This window comes from Oncorhynchus tshawytscha, linkage group LG09 (assembly GCF_018296145.1).
Source record: "Oncorhynchus tshawytscha isolate Ot180627B linkage group LG09, Otsh_v2.0, whole genome shotgun sequence".
NCBI lineage: Eukaryota > Metazoa > Chordata > Actinopteri > Salmoniformes > Salmonidae > Oncorhynchus > Oncorhynchus tshawytscha.
This window is the reverse complement of record NC_056437.1, coordinates 31899194-31917244: the sequence shown is the minus strand read 5'-3', so window position 1 is coordinate 31917244 and position 18051 is coordinate 31899194.

Sequence of the window (18051 nt, the reverse complement as noted above, 5' to 3'; positions counted from 1 at the left end):
CTACTCTGAAATCATAGTTACCAAACCAATAATTACTTCACACTGGAACAAGCAACACTAAATCTATCCTTAATTAAAAAATATAGTTTACTTAACTAAAGCTACTCTGAAAAAGTAGTTCAACACATCCAAGCTACAAATTGTAAGAACAGATCACTATGAAATCAGAATGTGTCATTTTGCCTATTAAACACAAAAAATATGTTTCAAGTGAGAATTAGGAAGGTCTGATTCAGAAAAAGAAAGGAATTCAGCCATGTTTTATTTTATTTGAGCAAAAAAAGTAGTGTGTAGTTCCAGTAGTTAGCAACATTGCCAAAAAAGTAATTAACTACTGAAAACACTACCTAGATTTGAATTTAGTTCAACTACCACCAAGCTACTACAAAATGTAGTTGAATTACTAGTTGAACTACTTAACTCCTTTTAACACTATGGCTCTTTGGACACTGAACATGACTGGTCCACTGTACAACACCAATGCAATAAAGAAAGAAAGGACATGATACAATTAACATACCACATCCATGGTGAAATCAAAGTCCAGAGAGTAACTAAACAGTGATATTATTTCATATTCCTATTGTCCAGTATGAATAGTCCGGTCAGTGAGGGCTGTGGTGAGTTAGATCATTAAGAGTTTCCTGTGTTCTGTGGTTCATTATGAGTGGATAGGGGGGTCTTGTCAAGTCACGACAACCAACCACAAAGCCTCATGTGGAAACAGTCAGGCAGCTAATTCCTTAGACCCAACAGAGCACATACAGAATATACTATTTCGCTAGCTCAAAAAACAAAAAGGAGATATATGAATAGACTGTGCAGAGAGACAAAGGGAAGAGATTGGTAGTAGGACTGACTGGCAAGACAGAAAGTGGCTAGCTAAGAGCATTTGGAGGAGTGCGTGGGCCGTGGGCGAATCAACAGAGCCTGAAATGAGCCAAGGCTGTATATACAGTATGTCACAGTAACAAAAGGGAAGCAACTCCTTCATTTGAGACCCTGTGTACGTAACCCCCCCACCCCCTTCCACTGTAGCTTTTACAAAGCCTCTTTTCTGCAGCTTTTCCTAATTTACACCGATCCAGAAGAATGGGTAATTGCTGACCAGAAAACAGGTTTATTTTGCTATCCTATTAAAACATACATGTTGACAATGCTCCACTTTCTGGAGAGAGATGAGCAGGGAGGCAGCACTAATGCTGCAGGCTTCACACATCTCAAAACCACAACGCAACACACAGGGGTGGGACACTCAAAATTAGAACTGGGATCACATCCACATCCGTGGCACAACAAACAGCACTTTGTTTTTGGAGGGAATTGGGCGCTGTACCCCGTGCTCTGGAGTCCTAATTTCCTCCCGGTCCCATAGTAACAAACTCCTTTGTCAGTGATGGAAGCTTTGTAGATATTTACGTGCCAGGGGAAATATAATTTATTTTTTTATTATTCCAAACAATGGGGCTCACGCTGAGTCTGAAATAGGTCACAAATGGATTATCATTTTTTTGTTTGTTTGTTTTTTGACACTACTTTCATTCTTTATTTTTAGATGTAGTAAGGAGAGGGTGTTTCATTATTTTATCTATGACAGAAGAGGCAGCATTGGCCATCAATAAACATTGTTGTTTCAGTTTTTAAATTATACCCTTGGAAAGTCTCTTGAATACATTGCAACTAAAAAGGTTGCCAATTCCAAACCATGTGTACACATACTGTGTGTGAAAGTGAAGATATTGACAGAGCATTATATTAACCTGGCTTATGCTGATTATTACAAAACATCAACACCTAGCCATATCCCCTCCTACATGGTGATTTAAAAAAAATGTTTCCTACTTGACAGCAATGTGGTAATTTTCTAGAGAGTAATAATGAAGGTTTTGAATTTGTCATTTTAGAAATATAAGATGTTATGCTTTTAGTTTGGCACACGCACACATTGAGGTATTCATTAGTGGTGTTCTAACAGAACACTAGACATTAAAGAGGTTGAACAGGATCTTAAGCACAATGAATTGGATTCGAAACATATCATCCGAATTGCAAAAAATAAAAAAGCATGAACATTGAGTGAAATAAAAACAATACAAATTGTAATAAAAAAGTAAGAATAATATACATATTAACAACTGCAACAGTGATGAATGTCATTGGGGTGGGGGTGGAGTAAAGGTCTGAGTAACGTGGAGGGGGGTCAGCAGGAGAAAGAATGTCAATAGAGGGAGCAGCATGTAAGGCAAGTGAGAGTTGAGGGTGTGGGGGAAGCAGGTAGCTGACTAGTGGTGGCTATTCAGCAGTCCGATGGTCTGAGGGTAGAAAGTATTGGTCAGTCTTTCAGTTTTTTGTCCAGCCTGGTTCCTTCTGAAGTCCCCAATCAGCTTGTTTGTTTTGCTAATGTTGAGGGAGAGATTGTCAACCTGGCACCACACCGTCAGAGTGCCTACCTCCTCCCTGTAGGCTGTCTCGTCATTGTTGGTGAAACAGGCCTACTACTGACGTGTTGTCAGCAAACTTCATGGTGGAGTTGGAACTGTGGGAGGCCATGCAGTTGTGGGTATACAGGGAATACATGAGGGGTTTGAGGACGCACCCTTGTGGGGCCCCTGTGTTATTAAGGATCAGTGATGCGGAGGTAATATGGCCTACCTTCACCACCTGGGGACAGCCTGTCAGGAAGTCCAGGACCCAGTTGCATAGGGAGGAGTTTAGACACAGGGCCGTACGCTTTGAAATGAGCTTATATGGCACTATGGTATTGAAGGCCGAGCTGTAGTTGATGAACAGCTTCCTCACATATGAATTCCTTTTGGGTAAGGGCAGTGTGTACTGCAATAGCGATTGAGTCGTCTGTTAATCTGTCAGGGCGGTATGCGAATTGGAGAGGGTCGAGTGTGTTGGGGAGGGAGGAGGCGATATGGTCTTTGACTAGCCTCTCGAAGCACTTCATGATGTCGGAAGTGAGTGCTACCGGTTGGTAGTCATTCAGTTCAGTTACTTTCCATTTCTTGGGCACAGGGATGATAGTGGGCATCATGAAGCAGGAGGGCTTAGACACCTGAGCTAGGAAGAGATTGAAAATGTCAGAGGACACAACAGCCAGCTGGTCTGCACATGCTCTGAGGGCACGGCTATCGATGCCGTCTGGGCTGGCAGCCTTGCGAGGGTTAACACGTTTGAATGACTTACATACGTCCTCAGTGGAGACTGAGTGTGTAGCCCACGTTGTCATCGGGGGCTCTCCTCGGCAGCACAGGATCCTTTTGCTGTAATCTTGAATAGAAGGTATTTAGCTTGTCCTGTAGAGTGGCGTTGGTGACTGTGATATGGCTGGCTTTCTTTTTGTAATCCATGATCGATGGGGGCCCCTACCACATACGCCTTGTGTCCAACCCACTGAATTGCTCATCCACTTTGTACCTATACTTGTGTTTTACCATCTTGATCGATCTGTGTAAGTCATATTTGTATTGTTTAACCAAACTATTGTCCCCGGTCACCTTGCCTTGTTTATTAGCAGCATCTCTCTCTTTCAGTTTTCCTACAAGTCTGCTATCAATCCACGGTATTTGATTAAAGTATGTTTGAAAGATACTATCGGTATAGTGTCATCTATGCATTTTTTTTATGAATCCTGTGACTGAGTCGACGTATTCATTGACGTTATCTCCAGAGGCGACCCGGAATATATTCCAGTCCATGTGATCAAAACAGTCTTGGAGTGTGAATTTTGATTCGGACCACCGCTCTACAGACCTGACCACCGGAACGTCCCTCTTGAGTCTTTGTTTGTAGGCGGGGAGAAGTTTTACAGCCCTACCATAGACATGAGTAGTTTTAAAGCCCTCCCAGTCCCACTGTGTGTAATTAGCCTGGCTGTCACCAAATCTATGGGAATGAAAGGGCACCTTGCAACCCCAGGGTCACACAGGATCAAAGGTCACGGTGGGCCTAATCTTCTTTCCAGACACTTCTGCCCAAATGCTCTAAGAGACTAGTGGACCAATGTTGTCTTCATTGGCCAATACAGAAATACCAGAATAAACTTCCGGCGCACAGGCATTGGCTTAATCATCTGATTCTACCAACCAATCATCTCTCACTACACCTTCCTCCTTACCCTCCCCGGTACGCTAGCACATCACAAGCACAGACCCATGCCTCGCATCGTTGTATGCAATAGCCTAGGGACAAGTTTACGGTGGGGCCAACAGGAAAACTGTTGAGCAAACATCAACACACACACACACACACACACACACACACGCGCATTCAGATGCACACACAAATGCAAGCATGCATAGACGTACAGACACAAAATACCACAATTTCTATAAAACTGGTGTCTTTAATGCCCTGCATTGTTACAGTAATATATGCAAAGCAAATAAACTGGCGTAATGAAACTGAGTGTGGCTGTCCTGTCCTCTTCTACATTACTGTAAGGTTGAAGGGTGAGTGTGGCACTCAGTACAAGAAGATGGTGACAGGGGTCAACTGTGAGTGACATTTTAGAGGGAAATGACCCACGTGCCATGTGGCATGGCATTGGATAGAGGCAATGTCATCCTGATCTGACTTAGCTCTAAAAGCAGCTGATAAGCACCCCCAACACAAATGACACAAACACCTTCACACACACGCACACACTTGATGTCTCTGACATGTGACTGTCAAACTTTTCTCATGTCAAGTGACTGTTAAAACTTTACTAGGGTAGGGGACACTATTTTCACCTCTGGATGAATAGCGTGCCCAAGTAAACTGCCTGTTACTCAGGCCCAGAAGCTGGGATATGCATATAATTGGTAGTTTTGGATAGAAACACTCCAATGTTTCCAAAACTGTTAAAATAATGTCCGTGAACTGATACACCAGACGAAAACCTGAGAAAAATCCATCCAGGAAGTGCGATTTTTTAAATGTTTGTAGTTCTCCATTGACTGCCTATACAGATTCCTTTGACTTAGGACTCAAATTGCACTTCCTATGGCTTCCACTAGATGTCAACAGTCTTTACAAATTGTTTCAGGCTTGTATTCTAAAAAATGAGGGAGTAAGACCACTCTGAATGAGTGGACACTGCAGTGTCCCAGAGGTCTTTCATGCGCACGACCGAGAGCGATCCTTTCTTGTTTTTCTTTTATATTGACAAAGCTTTTGTCCGGTTGAAATATTATTGACGATTATGACTAAAAACAACCTGAGGATTGATTATAAACATCGTTTGACATGTTTCTACAAACTTTACTGATACTTTTCGGATTTTTCGTCTGCCTGTTTTGACTGCTTTTGAGCCTGTGGATTACTGAACAAAACACGCGAACAAAACTGAGGTCTTTGGATATAAAGAGGGACTTTATCGAAAAAAACAAAACATTTATTGAGTAAACGGGAGTCTTGTGAGTGCAACCATATGAAGATCATCAAAGTGATACATTTTATCTCTATTTCTGACTTGTGTAACTCCTCTACATGGCTGGTAACTGTTTGTAATGATTTGTCTTCCTGGGCGCTGTTCTCAGATAATCGTATGGTATGCTTTCGCCGTAAAGGCTTTTTGAAATCTAACACCGTGTTTGGATGAACAAGAAGTTAATCTTTAAACCGATGTATAACACTTGTATGTTTTATGAATTCTTATAATGAGTATTTCTGTTTTTGAATTTGGCGCTCTGTAATTTCAGTGGATGTTGGCCAGGTGGGACGCTACCGTCCCACACCTCCTAGAGAGGTTTTAACAAGACACGTCATCTTCCAGATATGAATGTGCCATTATATCCTCTGGGCAGGTTTAGCTACAAGAGGTTTTAGTGAAATACATTCAGTTGTCTCATCGTGCTGGATGTCACGATACCATCTGACATGGGAAAGGCTCAGTCATGAGCTCCATGCCATGTTACTAAACAAATACATTCTGACATTACTGTAACCCTAGGACCTAGCTAAAATTAAGGTCATCATTGGCTTCAGAACACAGCAAGGAAAGGAGAAAGTCAAGCTGTCCTTGTTTGTGTAAAAAACAGAGAGCAGAAATGTGTTTGTAGAACTTGAATGTCAGAACACTGGGGGTCCATACTTGCGAACATTAGAAAAAGTTTGAGTTTAAACATTTTATCCGTCTCAAAATGTGCATCAGCCAATTAAAATCGTTAACACAGTTGCACGTGGTAAAACATTACATGTTAGCTCTTTCCATTAGATTAACTGGCACATTTAGCAATATCCTAACCGGACAAGCTGGCAGTGATTATTTCCTGTTACAAATTCTGCATCAGTCAATTTCAAATGTTCACATAGCTAGACGTGATCGAACACTTTTCCATGACAGCATCCTCAACAGAAGTTGAACGGCATCATCTGCTAATCAAAGTTAGCCTACTAAAACACGGACAACATTTTCACTGGACAAATAGCTCACAGTGTAGCAAGCTTTGCTCTTTGTAATTTCTTAAAAGTTTGATTCCCATGTGAGATAGGATTTCAGCGTGTTGTTAATAATGGAAGTGCAGCCACACATTAAAAATGAAGATTAAGAATACAGTGCATTCGGAAAGTATTCAGACCCCTTGACCTTTCCACATTTTCTTACGTTGCAGCCTTATTCTAAAATGGATGAAATTATATTTTTTTCTCATGCAAATGTATTCAAAATAAAAAACAGAAATACCTTATTTGCATAAGTATTCATACCCTTTGCTATGAGACTCAAAATTGAGCTCAGTTGCATCCTGTTTCCATTGATCATCTTTGAGATGTTTCTACAACTTGATTGGAGTCCACATGCGGTATTTCAATTGATTAGACATAATTTGGAAAGGCACACACCTGTCTCTATAAGATCCCAATGTTGACAGTGCATGTCAGAGCAAAAACCAAGCTGTGAGGTCGAAGCAGTTGTCCGTAGAGCTCCGAGACAGGATTGTGTCGAGGCACGGATCTGGGGAAGGGTACCAAAAAATGCCTGCAGCATTGAAGGTGCCCAAGAACAACATGGCCTCCATCATCCTTAAATGGAAGAAGTTTGGAACCATCAAGACTCTTCCTAGAGCTGACAGCCCAGCCAAACTGAGCAATTGGGGGAGAAGGGCCTTGGTCAGGGTGATGACCAAGAACCCGATTGGTCCCTCTGACAGAGTTCCAGAGTTCCTTTGTTGAGATGGGAGAACCTTCCAGAAGGACAACCATCTCAGTAAAAGGCACATGACAGCCCACTTTGAGTTTGCCAAAAGGCACCTAAAGATTTTCTTGTCTGTTGAAACCAAGATTAAACTCATTGGCCTGAATGCCATGCATCACATCTGGAGGAAACCTGGCACCATCTCTATAGTGAAGCATGGTGGTGGCAGCATCATGCAATGGGGATGTTTTTCAGCAGCAGGGACTGGGAGACTAGTCAGGATTGAGGGAAAGATGAACGGAGCAAAGTACAGAGAGATCCTTGATGAAAACCTGCTCCAAAGCGCTGAGGACCTCAGACTGGGGAGAAGGTTCACCTTCCAGCAGGACAACAACCCTAAGCACACAGCCAAGACCCAAGACAATGCAGGAGTGGCTTTGGGACAAGTCTCTTAATGTTATTGAGTGGCCCAGCCAGAGCCCGGACTTGAACCTGATCGAACATCTCTGGAGAGATCTGAAAATAGCTGTGCAGCGACACTCCCCATCTACCATGACAGAGCTTGAGACGATCTCCAGAAAATAATGGGAGAAACTCCCCAAATACAGGTGTGCCAAGCTCGTAGCGTCAAACCCAAGAAGACTCAAGGCTGTAATTACTTCCAAAAGTGCTTCAATAAAGTACTGAGTAAAGGGTCTGAATAGTTTTTATTTTGAATAGATGTGCAAACATTTCTAAAAAACAGTTTTTGCTTTGCCATTATGGGGTATTGTGTGAAGACTGAAAAAAAGAACAAAAACAATTTAATCAATTTTAGAATAAGGCTGTAATGTAACAAAATGTGGGAAAAGTCAAGGGGCTGGAATACTTTCCGAATGCAGGAGCAGCATCTTTCTTCTGCCTGGTAGACAACCACACTGTTAGTAATGATGTTTATTAGGCCTATTACATAGACATGTAAGCTACTGATGCGCAGGTCAGCTGTTTGTTCACCCGCACCCACCCACAGTTGCTAAACAGTATGTGATAGTGAAAATCTGAGGTCTACACCTGACCCTAACCCGCAAATAGGCCGACAGAAAATGCGCTGTACATTCAGAGATGGGGTAACGATCTTTTGACACGGGGTGTGGGTTTAATTTCCTTGAGTCTATTGATGCACCTGTGATGTGCCAACACACCGGTGATGTAACAACAGTTTGTCTGTAGCGTCCAAACTGTTTGGGCTACAAACTAATAGGACCCCACTGTAGAAAGGGGAGACGCTCACGAACATGATAGTCTTCGTTTTGCTCTATGACCCCCACAAATGTCCAGGGACTCGTCTAAAGGTAAGATCATTTTGTGCCAACAGAAATAAGGGGTTAAATGTGTAAAAAATATATATTTATTTCCTGATTTTTCTTATATCGCTTAGACACTTCAAAACAATATTTGTTATGATCCATTTTTTGACTGTTCTTTTTGGCATTTATGAATGTGTTATTCAATGAGTTTCTATGGGTCATGTTAGTATAGGCCAAATGCTATATTTTATCACATTTTTATTTTTGGGATACCTAAAGGGGTCCTAAAATTTGAAATCAAATAGCTAAATGATCCATTGTATGACCTTCTTAAAACAATTCCATATGTTAGCTTAGACCCCCCCCCCAGCTTGGATTTGTAGGATTTCTTAAAAATATTTTTTTTCTTATAATTTCTGACATTTTGCTAGGTTATTTGTTAGTCAACTTGTCTTAGATACATGCAGCTTCTCTTCTGTCAATACTGCCCTGGAAGACTACAGTACATAAACCCTTGCGCACCAGAATAATGACATAAATTGATGAATACTTCAATCTCGTTGACATCAGTAAAGTTCTCTTTCATCTCTGCAATACCTTTCAACCCCCCCCCTAAAAAAAATAACGGGAATGATTTTCCATGCAAAATTTCCAAATGACATCAGTTTGAATGGTTTTAAGGAAATCAAAAGCTGTTGTAACGACCGTTGGTGGAATAAGGTGAGGACCAAAGCGCAGCGTGGTACCTGTTCATATTTCCTTTAATTAACTGAACACTACATACAAAATAATAAATGAAAACCGAAACAGTCCCATTTGGTGCAAACACTGAAACGGAAAAGAACTACCCACAACCCATAGTGGGAAAAGAGGCTGCCTAAGTGTGGTTCTCAATCAGAGACAACGATTGACAGCTGCCTCTGATTGGGAACCATACCAGGCCAAACACCTAGAAATATAACACACAGAACAAAACATAGAATGCCCACCCCAACTCACGCCCTGACCAAAACCTAAACCCATAGGGGAGGGTCTGGGTGGGCACCTGTCCGCGGTGGCGGCTCTGGAGTGGGACGTAGACCCCACTCCACCTTAGTCTTGGCCTACTTAGGTGGCGCCTTTGGAGCAGTGACCCTCGTCACAGACAACGGACTGGGGACCCTTGCAGCGGGCCCCGAATAGACGGGAGACTCTGGCAGCTCCGGAGTGAAGGGCGACTCTGGCAGCTCCGGAGAGAAGGGCGACTCTGGCAGCTCCGGAGTGAAGGGCGACTCTGGCAGCTCCGGAGTGAAGGGCGACTCTGGCAGCTCCGGGAGTGAAGGGCGACTCTGGCAGCTCCGGAGTGAAGGGCGACTCTGGCAGCTCCGGAGAGAAGGGCGACTCTGGCAGCTCCGGAGAGAAGGGCGGGCAGCTCCGGAGAAGGGCGACTCTGGCAGCTCCGGAGTGAAGGGCGACTCTGGCAGCTCCGGAGTGAAGGGCGACTCTGGCAGCTCCGGAGTGAAGGGCGACTCTGGCAGCTCCGGAGTGAAGGGCGACTCTGGCAGCTCCGGAGTGAAGGGCGACTCTGGCAGCTCCGGCGACTCTGGCAGCTCCGGAGTGAAGGGCGACTCTGGCAGCTCCGGAGTGAAGGGCGACTCTGGCAGCTCCGGAGTGAAGGGCGACTCTGGCAGCTCCGGAGTGAAGGGCGACTCTGGCAGCTCCGGAGTGAAGGGCGACTCACTGGCAGCTCCGGAGTGAAGGGCGACTGGCAGCTCCGGGGTGAAGGGCGACTCTGGCAGCTCCGGAGTGAAGGGCGACTCTGGCAGCTCCGGAGTGAAGGGCGACTCTGGCAGCTCCGGAGTGAAGGGCGACTCTGGCAGCTCCGGAGTGAAGGGCGACTCTGGCAGCTCCGGAGTGAAGGGCGACTCTGGCAGCTCCGGAGTGAAGGGCGACTCTGGCAGCTCCGGAGTGAAGGGCGACTCTGGCAGCTCCGGAGTGAAGGGCGACTCTGGCAGCTCCGGAGTGAAGGGCGACTCTGGCAGCTCCGGAGTGAAGGGCGACTCTGGCAGCTCCGGAGTGAAGGGCGACTCTGGCAGCTCCGGAAGGGCGACTCTGGCAGCTCCGGAGTGAAGGGCGACTCTGGCAGCTCCGGAGTGAAGGGCGACTCTGGCAGCTCCGGAGTGAAGGGCGACTCTGGCAGCTCCGGAGTGAAGGGCGACTCTGGCAGCTCCGGAGTGAAGGGCGACTCTGGCAGCTCCGGAGTGAAGGGCGGCTCTGGCAGCTCCGGAGTGAAGGGCGGCTCTGGCAGCTCCGGAGTGAAGGCCGGCTCTGGCAGCTCCGGAGTGAAGGCCGGCTCTGGCAGCTCCGGAGTGAAGGGCGGCTCTGGAAGCTCCGGACTGACGGGCAGCTCTGGCAGCTCCTGACTGACGGGCGGCTTTGGCAGCTCCGGACCTCACAATCCAATGCCTACCGTAGAACCTCCCAAGAGAATTCTCTTCAGTTATAGTCATAGCTGTGTATATTCCCGCTCATGTCGATACCACAACAACTGTGATATGTTCCTGGCAGCCTCTGAGAATAATATTGACAAATACACAGATACGGTGACTGAGTTCATCAGGAAATGTATAGGAGATGTTGTACTCACTGTGACTAGTAAACCTCCCCAAACCAGAAACCGTAGATAGATGGAAGAATTCGTGCAAAACTGAAAGCGCAAAGTTTTGCGCAAATTCTTCCATCTATCTACGGTTTCTGGTCTGGTTTCTATTCTCAGAAACCATCGCATTTAACCATGGCAAAGCGACTGGGAATATGGCTGAATACAAACAGTTATTCCCTCTGTAAGGCAATCAAACAGGCAAAACGTCAGTACAGAGACAAAGTGGAGTCACAAAGTGGAGTCTCGCGCAGACACGAGACGTATGTGGTAGGGTCTACATACAATCACAGACTACAAAGAGAAAACCAGCCACGTCGCGGACTACAACATCTTGCTTCCGGACAAGCTAAACACCTTCTTTGCCCGCTTTGAGGATAACACATTGCCACCAACGACTGTGGGCTCTCCTTCTCCGTGGCTGACGTGAGTAAGACGTTTAAGCATAATAACGCTCGCAAGGCTGCCGGGCTCCAGACGGCATTCCTAGCCGCATCCTCAGGACATGCACAGACCAGTTGGCTGGAGTGTTTACGGACATATTCAATGCACTGTTTGTATTCAGCCATGTTACCAGACACCTTGCCCTGATTAAAAGCAGTGGTTTGTGCCTTCAGTTTCACACGAATGCTGCCATCAATCCACGGTTTCTGGTTAGGGAACGATTAAAACATTCCCTAACCAGAAACCGTGGATTGATGGCAGCATTCGTGTGAAACTGAAGGCACGAACCACTGCTTTTAATCAGGGCAAGGTGTCTGGTAACATGGCTGAATACAAACAGTGCAGCTATTCCCTCCGCAAGGCTATCAAACAAGCTAAGCGCCAGTACAGAGACAAAGTAGAATCTCAATTCAACGGCTCAGACACAAGAGGTATGTGGCAGGGTCTACAGTCAATCACGGACTACAGGAAGAAACCCAGCCCAGTCACGGACCAGGATGTCTTGCTCCCAGGCAGACTAAATAACTTTTTTGCCCGCTTTGAGGACAATACAGTGCCACTGACACGGCCTGCAACGGAAACATGCGGTCTCTCCTTCACTGCAGCCGAAGTGAGTAAGACATTTAAACGTGTTAACCCTCGCAAGGCTGCAGGCCCAGACGGCATCCCCAGCCGCGCCCTCAGAGCATGCGCAGACCAGCTGGCCGGTGTGTTTACGGACATATTCAATCAATCCCTATACCAGTCTGCTGTTCCCACATGCTTCAAGAGGGCCACCATTGTTCCTGTTCCCAAGAAAGCTAAGGTAACTGAGCTAAACGACTACCGCCCCGTAGCACTCACATCCGTCATCATGAAGTGCTTTGAGAGACTAGTCAAGGACCATATCACCTCCACCCTACCTGACACCCTTGACCCACTCCAATTTGCTTACCGCCCAAATAGGTCCACAGACGATGCAATCTCAACCACACTGCACACTGCCCTAACCCATCTGGACAAGAGGAATACCTATGTGAGAATGCTGTTCATCGACTACAGCTCGGCATTCAACACCATAGTACCCTCCAAGCTCGTCATCAAGCTCGAGACCCTGGGTCTCGACCCCGCCCTGTGCAACTGATGTACTGGACTTCCTGACGGGCCGCCCCAGGTGGTGAGGGTAGGCAACAACATCTCCTCCCCGCTGATCCTCAACACTGGGGCCCCACAAGGGTGCGTTCTGAGCCCTCTCCTGTACTCCCTGTTCACCCACGACTGCGTGGCCATGCACGCCCAACTCAATCATCAAGTTTGCGGACGACACAACAGTGGTAGGCTTGATTACCAACAACGACGAGACGGCCTACAGGGAGGAGGTGAGGGCCCTCGGAGTGTGGTGTCAGGAAAATAACCTCACACTCAACGTCAACAAAACTAAGGAGATGATTGTGGACTTCAGGAAACAGCAGAGGGAACACCCCCATCCACATCGATGGAACAGTAGTGGAGAGGGTAGCAAGTTTTAAGTTCCTCGGCATACACATCACAGACAAACTGAATTGGTCCACTCACACAGACAGCATCGTGAGGAAGGCGCAGCAGCGCCTCTTCAACCTCAGGAGGCTGAAGAAATTCGGCTTGTCACCAAAAGCACTCACAAACTTCTACAGATGCACAATCGAGAGCATCCTGGCGGGCTGTATCACCGCCTGGTATGGCAACTGCACCGCCCTCAACCGTAAGGCTCTCCAGAGGGTAGTGAGGTCTGCACAACGCATCACCGGGGGCAAACTACCTGCCCTCCAGGACACCTACACCACCCGATGCTACAGGAAGGCCATAAAGATCATCAAGGACATCAACCACCCGAGCCACTGCCTGTTCACCCCGCTGCCATCCAGAAGGCGAGGTCAGTACAGGTGCATCAAAGCTGGGACCGAGAGACTGAAAAACAGCTTCTATCTCAAGGCCATCAGACTGTTAAACAGCCACCACTAACATTGAGTGGCTACTGCCAACACACTGTCAATGACACTGACTCTACTCCAGCCACTTTAATCATGGGAATCGATGGGAAATGATGTAAATATATCACTAGCCACTTTAAACAATGCTACCTTATATAATGTTACTTACCCTACATTGTTCATCTCATATGCATACGTTGATACTGTACTCTATATCATCGACTGCATCCTTATGTAATACATGTATCACTAGCCACTTTAACTATGCCACTTGGTTTACATACTTATCTCATATGTATATACTGTACTCGATATCATCTACTGTATCTTGCCTATGCTGCTCTGTACCATCACTCATTCATATATCCTTATGTACATATTCTTTATCCCCTTACACTGTGTATGACAGTAGTTTTTTTTGGAATTGTTAGTTAGATTACTTGCTCGTTATTACTGCATTGTCGGAACTAGAAGCACAAGCATTTCGCTACACTCGCATTAACATCTGCTAACCATGTGTATGTGACAAATAAAATTTGATTTGATTTGATCTCCCTGTCCCAGTCTGCTGTCCCCACTTGCTTCAAGATGTCCACAATTGTTCCAGTACGCAAGAAAGCAAAGGTAACCTAACAAAATGACTATCGCCCTGTAGCACTCACTTCTGTCATCATGAAGTGCTTTGCTAGTTAAGGATCATATCACCTCTATCTTACCTGACACACTAGACCCACTTCAATTTGCTTACTGCCCCAATAGATCCACAGACATTGCAATTACCATCGGAGAGCACAATGCCCTATCCCATCTGGACAAGAGGAATACCTATGTACGAATGCTGTTCATTGACTATAGCTCAGCATTCAACACCATAGTACCCTCCAAGCTCATCATTTACGCTCGGGGCCCTGGGTCTGAACCCCACCCTGTGCAACTGGGTCATGGACTTCCTGAAGGGCCGCCCCCAGGCGGTGAAGGTAGGAAACAACACCTTCACTTTGCTGATCCTCAGCACAGGGGTCCCACAAGCATGCGTGCTCAGCCCCCTCCTGTACTCCCTGTTCACCCACGACTGCATGGCCACTCATGCCTCCTACTCAATCAATACGTTTGCAGACAACACAACAGTAGTAGGCCTGATTACCAACAATGACGGGACAACCTACAGGGAGGAGGTGAGGGCCCTGGGAAAGTGGTGCCAGGAAAATAACCTCTCACTCAATGTCAACAAAACAAAGGAGCTGATCGTGGACATCAGGAAACAGCAGTGGGAGTTCGTCCCTATCCACATCAACGGCACTGCAGTGGATTAGGTGGAAAGCTTCAAATTCCTGACGATCTGAAATGGTCCACCCACACAGACAGTGTGGTGTTCAGGAGGCTGAATACATTTTGCTTGGCCACTAAAACCCTCACAATTATTTTTTACAGATGCACAATTGAGAGCATCCTGTTGGATTGTATCACCGCCTGGTACAGCAACTGCAATTGCAGGGCTCTCCAGAGGGTGGTGCGGTCTTCCCAACACATCACCAGAGGCATATTACCTGCCCTCCAGGACACCAACAGCACCCAATGTCACACGAAGGCCAACAAGATCATCAAGGACATCAACCACCCGAGCCACACGTGTTCACGCCGCTATCATCCAGAAGGCGAGGTCAGTACAGGTGCATCACAGCTGGCACCGAGAGACTGAAAAACAGCTTCTATCTCAAGGCCATCAGACTGTTAAATAGCAACCACTAGTCGTCTTCTCCCCAGTTATGCAAACCTGCACCTTAAGAGGCTGCTGCCCTATATACATAGACTTGGAATCACTGGCCACTTTAATAATGGAACACTAGTCACTTTAATAATGTTTCTATAATGTTTACATATTGTTTTACTCAGTACATATGTATATACAGTATTCTATTCTACTGTATTTTAGTCAATACCACTCCGACATTGCTCAATCTAATATTTACTTTTAGATTTGTGTGTATTGTTGTGAATTATTAGATACTACTGCACGGTTGGAGCTAGGAACACAAGCATTTCGCTACACCCACAATAACATCTGCTAAGTATGTGTATGTGACCAATATAATTTGATTTGATTGGATGAAGATAGAACCTTTACAGACGGTCCCTAACACGTATTCATTCTCTCAAGATGCTGAAATAAATGAATCATATTCATATTTCTCCACTGTGTTCTGAATCAAAATGTATATTTGGTGTATCATTTTACTGCAAGAAATGCTTAATTCTGCGGGAGTTAATATTATATTAGGAGAGATTAGTAGAGTTATGTGAGACGTTATAGACCTACAATCAGTGTACAGATTTCTGTTAACCTAATATTCCATTTAACCCATCTGAACAGTAGGCTACAGTTCCGTTAACGTGCCATATTTGATGTACCCTTGTTGTGACTCCTAAATTTATATAGCGCCTCACAATACTCACACATAACATAGCCAACACTGGTATCATCCTCTTTTACCACTTCACAAAATCTTTCCCAAACATTACTGTTCTGGCCCTACCTTCTCTTTATTTTCAACACTCCATTTCACAGCTTTCTTCTTACTGAATTCAATGACATTTCCCTTTTTGCCTCAGTGGATCAAAATTAACTTTTTCTGCCCAAGTTCCCAAAAACATTTGGCTATTGGTGTGTATTTGGTGAGCATACAGTTAGGTCCTGAAGCATAGGCTTACACACTAATGGTAGATACAGATAAATAACGATGTAGCCTACTATTGCCTATAAATAGAAATTGGACAAGAATAATACATATCTGGATTTTGAATGCATTGTTTTCTATTTATTCAACCCGTCCACCACCCACCAGCCCTTCATCCACACAATATAAATTATAGAATTCATGGACTATGTTATAAATGCTCATAAAAGCTTGGTAAATGTGTAGATTTTCCTGTTTCAGAAATATATTGTTCAAAACAAGCTGTTCAGTTACTTGCAGTACTCCCCTCAGTGACGGTCATCAATAGCAGTTCCATCGCCATGGCCGCATAGGCCGTGCAAACATTGATTGGAATGTTTTGCCAGCTATTTGGTGTGAGGGGAAACAGCTCCAATGAAATCGCAGGATTTCATAGCATAAATTATAACAACACAAAGTAACTGGACCGTCAAATGTGTGTCCGTTCAGTCAGAACTTCTGGGTCTCCTCTAGTCTCCCTCCAAATGAGTCTCTCGCACCAGACGGCTTACTTCCGCACGTGAGACTAGATCTGCTCTATCAGGTACAGATGGTGCTAAAGCAAAAAGCTAATTCTAATTAATTTAGAAATATATAATCATAACAGTCATGGGAGCCTGGGACCTGATAAACAACTATAACTATATCAAACAACAGTCGAAGGACAAAGGGATAGACTAGCTAGAATTGGCATGGCAAATTTGGTTGTTTCTCCCCATGCTGTTCATCAGGTTCTACTCTAGGTGACAGGGCGACATTTTGTGTGGACTAAAAAAGCATTAAACAGGGGGTATCACAAAGCACGATCAAATTAATTAGCCAGTACAGTAATTTTGAGATACATTAAGAAAGAGTTTGGTCAAATATTTGGTCAAATTAGCCAGTTTCTATTTCTAATAAGCTTTCTAGCTAGTTAGCTCCCATGCTAATTTCAAGTCTTTTTAAACAAATATCTGACTAAGTTATTTCAGAATGAAAGTTAACTGGCTAGCGCATCATGCTTTGTGACATTATGTTAGCTAGCTATCCCCAGTTAGCTAAATAATGTGTTTTCACTTTGCACTCTCCCTGGTGCATTTGTTCATTTGTGACATGAGCTAGCTGCTCGTTCTAAATACTATAATCTAATCTGTTCAAAACAGTGGCAGCATGTGCAGCATTGGTCACAGATCGCTTTATGTATCTTCTCAACGAAATTACCAATAGTTCAAAAACTTGGCATCATATTTCTGTCATGCTGCTTTGTCGACAACTCCAACCACCTTGCGCCCCTGATATTGAGTCAACCAGTGGCCGGCACTGCCTGGCAGTGATTGTAATGGTGGCACATGACAGCTATTTGACAAAACCATGAGGCTCTTCAACTTTTTTTAATGACGTACAATACACTTAAATGTTGTATAGACATCCTTTATCTTTTTCCTGTAAAAGCACATGGATGTGTGTGAAACATATAAGCATGGGATTTTGTCATGTATGCGAAAACGTGCTTCTTGAATTTAATCTAACATTAGTAGCTAGTAGCCTAGTCAAGGTTGCATCATGCAATATTGGCACACTTCAATTGTGACAGACCAAGTGGAACAAAAGTAAACCTTGAATTTGAAGGTTTAAAATATCCCTCTGGTGGCCAAGTTGACCTATTTTAAGAAATTGTTGGTAGATATAAAGTCTAAGATCTTTGATATGCTGATGCAGAATTTGTTACAGAAAATATTCATTACCAGCTGGTCAAGTTATTATAGGGCTAAATGTGCCAGGTTATCTAATGGGAACAGCTTACATGTAGAGTTTTATCACTACCTCAACAATATTATTTGGCTGATGTGCATTTTGAGACTGAGAAAAAGTTTCAACTTAAATGTCAACTTTTTCTAATGTTTGCAAGTATGTACCC